Source organism: Eucalyptus grandis, chromosome 7, assembly GCF_016545825.1.
Source record: "Eucalyptus grandis isolate ANBG69807.140 chromosome 7, ASM1654582v1, whole genome shotgun sequence".
NCBI lineage: Eukaryota > Viridiplantae > Streptophyta > Magnoliopsida > Myrtales > Myrtaceae > Eucalyptus > Eucalyptus grandis.
This window is the reverse complement of record NC_052618.1, coordinates 32,404,899-32,419,751: the sequence shown is the minus strand read 5'-3', so window position 1 is coordinate 32,419,751 and position 14,853 is coordinate 32,404,899.

Here is a 14,853-nt window from a genome sequence, read left to right as displayed (position 1 = left end):
AAATATGTGCTGCTTCCAAAGACAAGGGGTTTTATGCATGCTTGGAGGAGTTGCGGGCATCTCTGGATCCAGTTGTCTTCTTTTTGCATCTGCTTTGACTGACGTAGTGGTGGAGTTATATTTCTAGCTGAATCATCTGATATGGACATTGTAGGTAGTCATAGATAGGAACCAAGTATTGATGGCCTGGTGGTAAAGATTGATAATTTGTTACCAGGATTCCTCCAAGGCAAACTTTCTAAAGCTGAAGCATATTCCTTAATTTTTTTCATGTGGAACTTGAGAAGGTATGTCTTAATAAGCACCTATTTCAAGATTTGACATGAAAAATCAGGTGGAATGCCCTGTAGTTTCTCAAAAAATGAATTGTCCTATGGAATATAAGGAAAATGAAATCATACTTTTCTCCCTTCTGGAATGATATAGGGGAGGAAATCTTCTTGATTTCTTTTATCACTTAAAAAGAGAATATTTATGAATTGTAGTACGTATATCTTGAGCTGAATTGAGAAGAAAATAGTATGGCAAATATTGTTCCAAGAGAAAACAGACAAAAAAATAGTACTCTTACAGTGAAAATGAATTGTGGAAGAAGTCCTGTCTACTGTCCCTTCCAGCTTGAGAAAGCTTCTTTCCTCTATTGCACTATATGATGTGACCATTGACTGCAAGTACCATCGTCTATCTTTCTGTTGAAGTCTCCCAGATCGTTTGACAAATGGTTCTTATGTGCTCTTTATTTACATGTCTCCCTCCACCTAATAGCTGAAACTTTTAGGTTGGATTTACTAACATAGTGTCAGTGTCAGTGCTATTCCTTTTGCATCCGACCCCAATCAGTCAAAATCCATTTGCAGCTCTTAATCCGGCTTGCATATGCAAGGAATTCCTAAAGTATTGTAACACTATACTTGACAATGGACCTTGCATGCTCTTCAAAAACATGTGCTTTCCCTCCATCTTCTTGGCTGATGACACATTCTGCTTCAAGGACCAGTTGCTCTTGCACTTCCATTGTAAGGCCATTTCCCTAATCCAGGAACAGAAAGGGAGCTCTAATGAAGTGTCTTCTCAATGCTATTAGAGTTATCTTCTTGACCTGCACATTACATATATCATGTTTTTCTCATCCATCTCATTTAAACTGTCCGTTTGTGCATATCTGGCATCTGCAACCAATTTTAACATTTGGCCAAGGCCAATTGCTAGCAAAGATAAAGCTATCATTACTTGCAACAATGCCAAGCGCCGATCTAGAACAATCCAAAATCTGCAATTTCTCCCTCCATTATTTCTTGTCAATAGTGCTGAAATTTGTCTTACTCTATATGCTTAGGTCTTTAGATGTCTGGATTTACCCAGTAGTTTTCTTGAGGAATACTCTGAGTGAGGAATATTTTCAGGATATGTTTTCTTCTTATGGATGAGTTCGTTTTGCTGAGTTTCTGCACTCTGGTCTTTCGGTTGGTTTATGCAGCTTTCATATTTTGTCAGACTTGAAACAGATGTTTCTTATGAACATGATGAGCTCTACCCACAATTCATCAAGAAGTTAACTATTCTTTTGGAGCTAGGAATTTCTGCTATTTGACAGTTCAGTTTTGTATCAGTCATTTGAACTTGTTTTATGAACGTATGGAACTAGACATAAGAGCAACTAAAACAAGGGCTTATTACTTAAACTTTGAATATTGAGAACTTTCCATTCTACCCTCTCCAATTGTTCATCGAACCTGCAAAGGTGTATCTGTTTATCGGTGTAACAAGGAAGTTTTATCGTAGGTTTTGGCATGCCGTCCAACTGATAGCAGTTGTTAATTTGACTTAGTTAGGCTTGTGGACTTATAATCTTAGCTCCAAATATAAATTAACAAGGAAGCATCCTTGTAAATGTCATCCCGGAAGGTTGTCACGAGAAGGGACAGGTCAAACATTGTAAGAGCGACCTCCTTCATCTATCATACTGTTGATATTTGGAGTCATAAAGAAAGTAGTGACAGAGTTAAGAAGGCAGTGTCAAAGTGTTTGTGGTGAGTTGAACCTAATTAGGTTTGCGTGATATTTATTTATAATAGCTATTAATTACAGCCAGGGCACGGATAAAAATATAATTATGGAATGACACCGTAATGCATTTCAACTACATATTAATATCCCATTAATTTAAAGTATAGATAACAACTTAGGGATTGGTTATCAATAGCGTGTGTTGGCCAGTTGAAGATGTTAGCCAGTTGATCCTCGATGGGCACATAGCAAACATGTAGATCACGGGAAGCAACTTGTTCTCGAACAAAGTGAAAATCGTGGAGTGTGTCACTAGTCATGTGTGCTAATGCTCTATTGTCAAGATATGACAAAGGATCATAAGTCTTCCCAACCAAGAGAATTGAGAAGGAATCAGAGAGATCAATTGTGGTGAAGCCATGGTTGAATCGTTGTTAGTATTATAGCACGGTGTGCTCGTATCCGTTATAAATTTGACAAATAAGATGATCTAGAAGTGTATCACTAGTCATGTGTGCTGATGCTTTGCAGTCAAGATACCACAAAGGATCAGAAATCTCCCCAACGGAGAGAGTTGAGAAGGAATCAGAGAGATCAATTGTGAAGGCATGGTTGAATCGTTGTTGGCATTATAGCGTGGTGTGCCTGTATCCATTACAAATTTGACAAATAAGATGATGCCTCGATTCAAAAATGCCTCCCTAGGTGTATGGAGGAACATAGGGCCTAGGACAACCACTGGGCTGACCAGAGGGGGTGGAGAGCCATCAACATGGGAGGCCAAACTGAGAACCAAATTGATCATAGGAGGATGGCAAACTCGATACCAGGTTTCGGCTCCTAGAATTATGTCTACCTAGGGACCCTCAGGGGATGGGTTTAGTGGCATGGTTGATGAAAGCATGATGAATATCAGATGAAAATTAGGTATTAGAATTTTGGAAAAATCGTTCTTATTGGATGAGGAATCGTGAAGGAAGATTGCAAAAGAAATTGTTAAGCTGTCGGAATTTATGGTGTGACAAAGAGATCGTACTCAAGTGGGGATCCCATTGAGGGCTTAAATATTTTAGTCCTTGTCGGAGACGAAGCAATTGATTTTAGTGGGAGAGTTTGCAATTGGCTTCAGACGTCAAAGATAGTTAGAGATGGACTGATCGAATTTCTTGACGGCATTCTATAATTAAGTTGTAGTTCAATTACCTTGGCTGCGCTGTGAGCTTTGTATTATATATTTGTAAGTCAAGAGTATGCAAGTTCTGATGCTAGTTATCAAAAAAAAAAAAAAAAAAAACTCATCTGCTAAAGCAGATTAGATGTTCGAAACATTTGAAACCGTAATAGGAGTTAGTGAAAAAAAAATTACAGGAGTTAGGATTTGTGGCTTACTTCTAACATAGACTTGAACGTGTCCAAACTCCAAATCTCCCATTCCTGGTATTGTTCTGTTGCTCTAGGACCTTGGCTCCAACTCCTTGTCTTCTAAGAGCAAGCAAATCTCCCGAAATCCAAAGGTCATGAACTTCATTTGAAAATCTCAACTTTGAGGATCGTATAAATTAAACTACAGAGACACTGATCTTTCTTGACCCAAGTGAAATAGGAGGGATTGGTCACCACAGTTCCATTGTGATTTGGAGCGAGCTTTGGCGAATACGCAAAAGATCCATTAACATGGCCCAGCAGATCATTACAGATTGGAATAGGCTCAAGGTAAGCTTTTCACAAAAGATGATTTCTTGCATCAAGCTTGATCGAAATGAGACTTAAGCCATTGGGAACGTTGGGGAAGAGGTGATGAGAAATTGGGATTAATGGAAATAGAAGATAATGGGTAAAGAAATGGTAGAAAAGAAGAAAAACTGGGGATTCATCTGAAATAGAAATGGGAGCAAAGAAAGTGCTGTATTTAAAGGGATGGAGAGAGTAGAGATTGAGTGCTTATGGTGGCTTGACCCTAACTATGGTTGGGTGATATGTGTATATAATAGTAATTAATTAAAGTCAGGGTACGGATGAAAACATAATAATCACAAAAAAAACCCCATAATATATATCAGTTAATACGTATGCCTGCTTCATTTCCTGTCCAGCTTCTTGAGCATGTCGTAGCAAAGTAAATGGAACAAGATTGTACTTTTCCCTGGCATCAACTAGGAATTGACTAATTCCTATCCAAAGCAAGAAGATGATAAAGGTCTTTTTGTCAAAAAGCTGCACTTAGTTTTGATAATCAAACAAATCAAATGCCAAATGTTGATGTCTGCCACTTTATTGAACTAAGAAGGCAATGCAAATTGAGGTTCACATCATACCCTTCACAACGAAACGAACACTTAACAACAGTCCTCTATAGGGGCACCATTTCCATTGGTGAGGGGCTTCATAATCCTCTGAAACACATATTGGCTTGCTTTTCCAAGTGGCTTGCTTTTCCAATTCTTCGACATCCTTCATGAAATGTCTCATCTTCTTCTTGATGTCTGCAATTTCGAGCTTCAATGCTTCTGCTCCCTCCTCAATTGCAAAATCAGCTTTCTGCAAGAGGCTCTTGATCTGTACCTCCAGATGGTCAATAAGAATTCTGAGTGTGTCCAGGTCCGTGAGAGCAACAAAGGTACTGGCCTGTAGAGCTTTAAGGTATAAGAATTTACTGATGTAAATCAAGGTGACTTCTCTTGCAGAGTTTCTTGCATTGTAAACTCCTAGACGTTGTTCCCATCATTATAGCTATTTAGAATTCAAGCCAGCTTCACAATGTTCATTATGTTAGGCGTGAGTGAGGACTTAAAGGGGAAACTATTGTTTTGAAATTAACAGGGATGTTAACTTGGTTTGACGAAATTGTAGGGATGGTCACTGTAATAAGGGGAGAGAAAGGTTTATAGTACTCACTTGCATTGAGGTGATCACCTCCCTCTGTTCCATAAGCCTCTTTTCATAATTCTTCCGAAGGGAGTCAATCCACTTGCCCACCAAATCCATGGGAAAGGCAGCTACAGCCACTAGAGCAGTGGCGACTGGCAGAGCAAATACTGCAGCAGTCATGACTGAACAAATCAGAATGGCTTCAAAAGTCGTGACCAGTATCATACTTGAGACCTTCGCCCAAGTTTGTACGTTCTTGAGCTTTGTGTCGATCTCCTTCTTCTTGATCTGCAACTTCTCGAACATGGACTTTTTTTGCTTATGGATAATCTGAAAGATCTCGAAGAACTCAGTCAAAGGGTCTCCAGTCTCTCTGAAATTCCTCAATTCCTCCAAAGTGTTTGAGTACCTAAATTTTTCCATGACCTTTGCATCAGGTTTATCTCAGAACAAAACAAGTATGTGTATTCCTCACCACCTTAGCCTTGTAATGTTAGGATAACAGACTTAGAATTCAACTCAATCTCATTGGTATGTTAGGATATGAAGTGGAATGCTATTGCATAGAGCAAATAGGAGAGATTGAAAGCATTAGCAATAGTGGCTCAAGAACCAAATGTACTTAGATACATGTGCTATCAATGAAGTTCCTTGGGAATTAAGATACATATACCTGCTGTCTCCATTCTGGTCTTCTTCTTCGAAGCAATGAAGCGCGTCGAAAATCAGCAATTGGGCATTGTGCGCATACTTCAAGCAATTCTCAACGGTGGCACAGAAATATAGGATGTGCAAGCCATATGGGAAGTCGTCCCTGATAAGCTTGAACAGCTCTGGAAAGTTTCTTCTGGTGTTGGAATCTCCCATTGACCTTCAGGTGAGATCATGAGGTTAACAAAAGAGAGGGAGAGTACATTAGAAGGAAAAATAACGAGGCAGTCACAGAAGTTTATGTTCCCATAGAATTTTACAGCATGCAAAATTGAAATTTGAAGGAAGAGCATGGGAAGGAACTCTAACATGGTTGTCGCATGTCCCAAAAGTATAAACTATTAAAAGAGCAATGATTCGAGACCATGTTAACTAGATTTGAAATGAAATAACCAGCACAGACCATACCCAGAACATGAAACTCCAATTGGAGAAATGAGTCTACATAGGTTGATGAACAAAGCCAATTACAATGCATATTTTATGTCTCATGGAGTTTAGGACAAATATTAGATAATATTGATGAATTTTACTCCATTCTCACATGGATGAGAATCACATTAATGCAAGAAAATATGCAATGCAGTATGAGTATAATAAATGACTTGAGTAGTTACCAATATCCATGTCCTTTATTTAAGCACCTAAAAGACGCGAAATTCACTATCTCTTTTTTTTTTTTTTTGGGGGGGGTGGTTGGGGTGGTTTGGGACCAATTACTGAGTGTAATACAAACTAAGACTCCATTGAAGAACTAGAAATTTTATCATGATTGTCTTGAGAAAAATAGTTCAATCGTAAAGGAAAATTTTGAAGTCCAATGAATAAAAGAGTTCAAAAACTAAGAAATCCAGAGATTAGAAAAAATAAGACAACTTAAGAAATCTGGCATACCTTGTTTTATTTTATAAATACAATAAATATATTTTCCTATTGAATGTATTTGGATTGGATGGCATTTTAACAAAATGGTTGGAATTTTTACACAAGACATGACTGGTAAGACGAGATGAATCTAATCTTCATCATTAAGGAAAATGCCATAAGAAAGATCCCCAAAGTTATCATGATCAGGTAATTAAGAAGCTAATAAAAGATGCATCTATCACAAAATTTTCCCTCAAAATGTTTGTCCAACCCTAAGAAGAATTCAATTCGCACTTAGCATATTGACGTGCGCATCCACCGACCACTGTACGTCGGTGATTAAGCCGGCTAAACTTGAACTCAGATGAAAAACGAATGGAATCCACGACCACCACACGTCGCTAATTAAGTCGGCTAAACATAAACTCAAATTGAAAAACGAATGGAATCCACTGACCACAGTACGTCGGTAATCGAGTTGACTAAACCTAAACTCAGATGGAAAAATGAATGGAATCCACCAACCACCGTATGTCGGTGATCAAGCTGGCGAAACATGAATTCAGATGGAAAAACGAATGGAATAACACAGATACGTGTGATCACTTTCGTTAGGTCATTACCAAACAAAAAGCAGCCGAGCATAATGATCCGCCTCTTGCCTATGAGTGAGGTGATTTTGCAGTGCTTAGATCATGAAGATGCCCAAACAGGATCCATTTCTAAGATTATTCCATTAGTCATCCTATTGAGTGGGCTAATACATTCATTTTCAACCTCAACAAGAGAGTTCTGAGAGTTAGAGTATATATCATAATAAAGCGTGGTCATGATTTCAAATTCATGAGGGCCTTCTCATATATCTAGCCTGCATGGATAAAAAGTTCAGCGAAAGTTCAGATACCACGATCTGCATAAGATCTAAAACCATGACATGAATACAATCCAACAATCAAGACAGCTGACTCTTATTGCACAATTGAATATAAATTGGATTTTTCTTTACCTAAATGAGCTGTTCCTCACGATTGACTGCTATGCGAGACAGAAGTTAGAAAAGAGAGAGAGGGCAAGATGGCTTGTTGAATGTAATGAAGAAGAAGTGTCCTCTCATGTGGATTTATATTTTTCCAATTGGAGAACAAACTTTTCACAATGACATAGAAAGTATCCAGAGAAAATTCTTGAAGTTTTGGACATAGTTACCGAGAATGCTCATACCATATTAGTGTTTCTCATTCTTGAGAAGATTCCGAGAAATTATGATTAGAGATGATATATTGACACCCCGCTCATTTCGTGTGAATAGTTATGAGTCATATTTATATAAATTTTTGGCATATAGATTATTGTGTGAAATGGACATTATGATACTATCATATTTATTGGATGACGAAAATCTAGATATTGTGCGGGAACACCCATTTAGTTAATGGACGCTTGCCAATATAAAACCTTGACAACCGATCTTTCTTTCTATTGAAATGTGTTAAAGATAGAAAATGTTAACTTGTAATATAGCTCTTGTTATTTTTCCTTAGAGAGATTACTTTTTACATCTTCTAAATTGTCATGCTTTGCATCTTGTATTTTCTCAAATGAGAATGTTATCTTATATTGGAATATTGCGCTGTTGCAAGACAAGTGGCTATCATTTATAAGCATTCTAGGTAACCCATATGTGTCCTCAACAAACGATTTATGCGTCGCCAGATAATAGGTTAGCACACAAACTAGAACGAAGATGCTATATCTGTATTGTGTTTCGGATTAAATCCTAGTTGTAATTTTTTTCTTGGATATGTGTCGGACATCTTACGTGGAGAGAGAGAGAGAGAGAGAGAGAGAGTAAAATCATGTAAAAATATATGGGCAAAATCGAATGTCATGATTGAACTTTTTGAAAAATTATCTATACATTTAAGAGATTCATAGGATCATCGGATAGTGCCATCTAGGTGGATGACTTACGTCGGGTCGCCGAGAGTTTTTTTTTCTCTCTTTCGCCCTTTTTGTTTATTCTCATTATACACAAAGTCATGCTTAGTAATTAAAATTATCCGGGAGTACTCTTAAATCAAGTGAGAGATGAAATCTATGGGAAATAGCTTGGATCATATGAGAAACAAAGAAAGATGCTCCATCAAAAATAAATTGATGAAGGAAAATGGTGCTTCATCATTTTTCAATAGGTCAAATAACAACAAGTATAATGAAAAGTGATGCGCCATTTATGTTTTATTAAGAAAAATGGTGCTGGAATTAAATTAGCCCTTGAGCATTCTCTCTCGACTTTTGGTTTGAGGCAATTAGCATCCTAAAAAAGATAGCGACCGCCATTGTGTAAGTGAATATTTTCATAATATAGGCTTTTTTCATTTCGCGAAAAATAAATATTTTGAAAAATATTTTCCTTAAAAAATTGTTTCTATTCTTGAGATAATTAGTCAATAAAAAATATATTCGTTATCAACAATAATTAATATATGAATTTGTCATAAACAACGAAATTATTTTTCATTTATTCATATATATATATATATATATATAAACGACCATTTTAAGGAAAATAATTTTCAAATCTTTAGTTTTCCATGAAAAAGGGCATCCTTAGAGTGTCAATCTCAGAATTGCTACAGTTAGTCAAGGAGGATTTTCAGTTAAAGAGGAGGAGAAGGTTGCCCCATTAAAATCCCACTGACAGAAGTTAGCCGGTTTCACGGGTCTTATAAGTTATTTAGTGGGCCTTTAGGTAGAGGAATTTCCATGCTTGTGCCCTTGTAATTTTAAATTTAGGCTTCGCAAAAAATGTGGTGTTTTTCGAAAATATTTTTCAGGAAGTCATTTTTCGGGAAAATGTAATTATTTTCTGATATTCGGATGAAACCTGAAAATAAAGTGAAAAATATTTTTTACTGTTTAGTAAGGAAAATATTTTCCTCCATATACTCTTTTTCATTTATTTCATTTTTTAAAAATGGATTTTCATATTTTTAAATTGATTTTTAATTATTTTTAATTTTTAAAATCTATTATTAATTTTTATTTTTCTTTTCTTTGTTTTCCATCTCATTCTTTCTTGGCCAATTTCCGGCCACAGCAATGGCTTGTGACTAGCCATCAACAAGCCTTGAGCTCGCCGATGAGCATGAGACTTGTTGCTCACTAGATTGGCGAGCGCAAGTGTCGAGCTCGAGGCTCGCTATCGACAAACGCGAGCTCGAGGTTTGCTCGGCGACGGGCGACGGCTAGTCAGAAAGAAGAAGATGGGAAACAAAGAAAAGAAAAAGAAAAAAGAAAAAAAGAAAAGAAAAAGGAAATTAAAAATAATTTGAATTAAAAAAATAAAGAAAATTAAAAATAATTCAAATAAAAAAAAAAGAAAAGAAGAAGAAGAAGAAGAAGAAGAAGAAATGGGAGGAGGAAGTGAGGATTTGTAGATGTATGAGATAAGAGAGATTAGCGAGGAAAATATTTTCCACTTTTCAAAAGTGAAAAACATTTTTCCCTAATTTAGAAGACTTTTTTCCTTTTATGGAAAACATTTTTCTAAAATAATTTATCTTTCGTAAAACGAAAGCTGGAAAATCTGGAAAATGTTTTTCTGTAAATTATTTTTCGTGAAACGAATAGAGTCTTGTGAAGATTCATCTCAATAAATTTAATTGAGGTGGGAAATATCTTTCGCTGATATTCAATGTCTATATTGTCGACACGGGTGTCGCAACTGTGATGAAGTCGTCTACAACACCGATTGCTTCGCCTCGAGAAACACCCAATTAACCTTGACCCTTGAGAAAGTGACACGGTCTTTGGTTATCTTCTTTTCTAGCAACACTCTCTTAATCCTCCTAATGGTTGTGGAAGTTGATTCTCTAATTAATGAAAAGTTTTGGACCATCAACACGACCTTATCTCTCACGTGTCATAGCATTACTCTACGATGCTTTTTGCAATTGTCTTCATGGGACCTCGATTATCTATGTAAAACTTCGATAGTATACATTGAACATGTCAAATTCACTGTGTAATTGCCCGATAGAAGCTAGCTATTTAGTTAATCGTAGTGCAAATCTAGCTTTCGATTTGGTCTTGAGATAGATTACTCTGAAACCTTCATTAAACTCACTTCTAGTGTTCGCTAAGAATGTTTCTTAAAAATATTATTTGAAGATTGTGATACATTCTGAGATTCATAGGCTTTACATATGGATGAAAGTTGAGAGGCAAAGAGACAGTATTTTGATGGACAACACTGTTCTCGTTAGAATCTCAGATAATTACAACAATTTCATAATAACCAATTGCCAGGGAAAATAAGAGTTTGGTACTCGCACTCTCATGGAAACGACATCGATGATCATGAGATAATTGAATCACTCTTTAATTAGTTAGTTCCCTACATTTCCACGCGAACTTGAGGTAAGATCGTGGCAAGTTGACTCGGTATACAAAATGATTCTTTGTTACCCTTGGGAAAATCTCCTACCATTGCCAAACTTGGCTCCAATACCATACTCTCTCCATGCCTTCTCAACATCTTTCCCTCGATTCTCGAAAACCCTAGTCACATTGATGCGATGCATGTTCCACTTGGCGACAAGCCTAACTTACAAGTGTTGACCTCGACCTCATTGGTGGCATATCATTGAGCAAAGCATCCTTCGTTTTCTCATCGTTGATCAATCGAGTCTCGACACCCGCATGTAATGGTCCATCTCTGGACCCTGATCGCGCGCGGTAGATTCCATGTGAGCGGTTGGCCTGCAGGATGGACATTCCTTACACCTTATCTATTAGGTCTACTGCAATCATCTAGTCATGCTGTTTCGACACTTGCTCATTTAAGAGCCGCGGCGGTACTAATGGGAGAACAGTAACAATTCGAACAATATCGAATCAACGCAGTGGAATAAAATAATATTTCCTCTTGTGTAAACCTAATAGGAATCGATGTAGTAGAGTAAAATAAATACCAAGCACGCGAACACAAGACGATTTTTTTACGTGGAAAACCTCCTCTATGTGAGGAGACCAAAAACCACGGGATGAGGAGACCAAAAACCACAGGACTGGAGTCCACTCGAAATTCTTCACTATCAATAAAATTGGGTGAACAATGTTCTTCTCTAGCAAATACTAGAGGTACATAGCCGCAAATATCTCAAAAACATAATTCTTAGCAATATACTTGAATTTCATAAAAGATCAAGGATAAATCTGACAAAAAATGCAGATTTTGATCAATCCACGAAAAACCTAATGTAGGGAACTTCAAATGAAAATTGAACCTTTAAGATTCGAGAAAATTACACCATGAACATGCTGACAAAATTTCAGCTCAATCGGACCACTAATCAACCTCTGATACCAGCTTGATGTAAATAAGATATTACCAAAAACCCCAGATTTTCTGTTTTCTCTTTTTCTCTTGTTACTATTTCCTTTTTTTGTGGCTACCTATTTATATAGATAGTGAAAAACTATATTTCTCCATATAACTTATCATATGGGCTTAACCCCTTTTTGGGCTTGCAACTCAAGCCAGCTAACAAGTACATCCACCCAATAGAAACAACATTATAAATGGACTAGAAATTGATTGTTGGGTCCGCGAGCGCCTTCATAAAGGACTTCAATCCACTGGCCATGATTGTGGGGCATCCATGTTCCGTTATCTTGTTGATGGCGATCGCTGCATGGCGACGATAATCGTGCGCCCACAGGTCAACATCAAGGTCGCGATCTCTCCTAGGAGTTTGTGTGGCACGCCTCGACGCTCGATCTTGGTGACCTTGTTGGTGACAACAATGAGCCCCTTGTGCACTTGGATTTTGTCAAAATTGATGATCTCGGTTTGAAGTGGACCGGGAGATTGATCGAGAGCCTGGATTTTCCAGTACTTGTTGCTTCCATGCTAAACCCAACCTTGGGCTTTTTTTCACGTTTGGAACTCCATCAATGGACTTCATGACTGCTGTAAGCAATGAAAATAGAATAAAAAGAACTCAGAAGTCCTAAATTGTTGATTGAAAGAATCAAACATACATATAGAAGTAGTCCTAAAGGGGAGAAGCCTGGTGAAGATATGACCATTCAATAAATGAAACTATTATGGGTTTACCATAGACTCCTAATTGATATCTAAGTTATGTTCCCATCAAACCCGTTAAATGGGTTGGTTAGGTCGGGTCATAAATGGTCCAATCCAAATCGACCCATTAACCCATTTATGACCCATTTATTGTAATGAAAATTTTTTGACCCATACCCAACTCAACTCATGCCCGACTCATACTCGACCCATTTATCCAAACTTAAGAAAACTTATTTCTTATATATATAATTTTTTTTTACAATGGTATTGCTAAACTAATTTATACAACACAAATTTAATGGAAAATTTTTGTAATTTTTAAAATAATTATTTTTAAAATCGAATTTTAATTTTTTAAAATTAATTATTTAATTATTTTTATTTTTCAAATATAATTTTAAATTTTCTTTTTGTTCTTCTTCTTCTTTGGCTGGCTGCCGGCTACGACGATGGTCGGCGGCTAGCCATAAGTGAGCCTCGAGCTCGCTCGGCTTGCCGACGCCGGCAAGCTCAAGGCTTGCTAGATTAGGGAGCCTTAAGCTCGTCGAATTTGGTGAGGTGGAGGCTCGCTTAGCTTGCCAACGCCAGCGAGCCTCGAGCCTTGTTGGACATCGGCGAGGCCTTCACCTCGCCAAATCCGCGAGCTCGCCCCTCGCAGGATCCGGTAAGGCCTTTGCCTCACCGGACATTGGCAAGGCCTCGCCTCACCAGATCTGGTGAGCTTGAGGCTCGCCGATGTCGCGAGCTCGAGCTTGTCCGCCGAGATTTGGCGAGGCTCGAGCCTTACTTGACGCCGGCGAGTTTGAGGCTCGCCGGATCGCGAGACCTCGGCCTTGCTAGATCGGGCGAGCTCGAGCTCGCCCGACGCCGGTGAGCTTAAGGCTTGCCTAGCCAATCGCCGGCCATCACCGTGCCGACCATCGAGGAAGAGAAAAGAAAAAATAATAAAATAAAAAAAAAAAATTATAATTTTGGTTTTAAAAAAAAAAAATTATAAAGTTAAAGAGGGAAGAGAGAGATTATGACGTTTTGGTTGAAAATGGATCTAAATTCAACCCATTTAAGACCTACTTAAGATCCACTTATTCGCCTAGTGGCCACCCTTCCAACATGGAAGGGGGAGGTGAGGGGTTCAAATCCCCACCTTCTCAAGGGGGGATGGGGTGGGGACGCTTAAGTTTCAAGAGTGGGTTTCGACTCCCATGCCCTGCAAGAGGTAGGACAAAAGTCTAAGAGTGAGTGTATTCTAGGAATAGAGTATGATTGACAAAAAAAAAAAGTTTTTAATTGTTAAACCCATTTAACTACTTTCTGTCAAAAAACAAGTGACCTATATATGACCCATTTATGATTTATATGGGTCTAAGACCCATTTTGTCACCTCTAGTTCCCGTACAAAGGTAAGAGTTTCCATACAAAGTTCATGTTCCCTAGAAAGAAAGAAGTGCAATTTATAATTCACATTCCAATTCCAATGTTCTTTTCATTAGTTATTGGGTAGAGGCAGGAAATTAAAGAAGACAAATTTCATGCAAACTTCATCCACTTTCTTAATTTTCACACAGACTTTTCCTCCTTAATTTTGTAGTATGTTTTCGGTGACATAATTGAAATGTTAAGTTTAGAAACGCGAAAAAAGCGAGTTTCAAACCAACAACAAGTTCTTGTCCAATCATCAAGACAATTATTTGTCTTTTATAATAAGATAATGGGACTAACTAATTTGCTGTGAATATAATAATTTGAAACAGATTAATTGGTAACTACCTTCCCATATGGGAAGGGAGAGGTTGAGGTGGAGGTTTCGAATCTCTACTTTCTCAGGAGGATGGAGCTGGGGATGATTTAGTTTCAGATGTGAGTTTCGACTTCTACACTCTACAATGAGATATGACAAAAGTTTGAGAGTGTGCGTTGGAGTAGGACTAAAGTAGGATGGACAAAAAAAAAAACAGATTTATTTGCTTTTTATAATAGATATAACAAGTGATTTATTTGTCACAAAAAATGCCAATTTAAGGCAACCGACTATTGAAAACCGGGAACACAACAAGCCACCTCAAAATCAATTCCCTCGGACACGAGCAAATCAACTCTCACTCAGCATTGGCTTTCGGTATTACAGAAATGCTTCTTTGGAAATTTTTTAAAGAAATTTTTTAGCAATCTTATCCTCATTAAGTTATCTAAATTTCAGTTTTATTCTCACCTCATAGATGCTCCCCTCCCCTTCTACTCTGCCTTGCGCTCACCTCGTCGCCACTCAACCTTCCGATCTCTAATGAGGCCGGGCAGGTCATTTC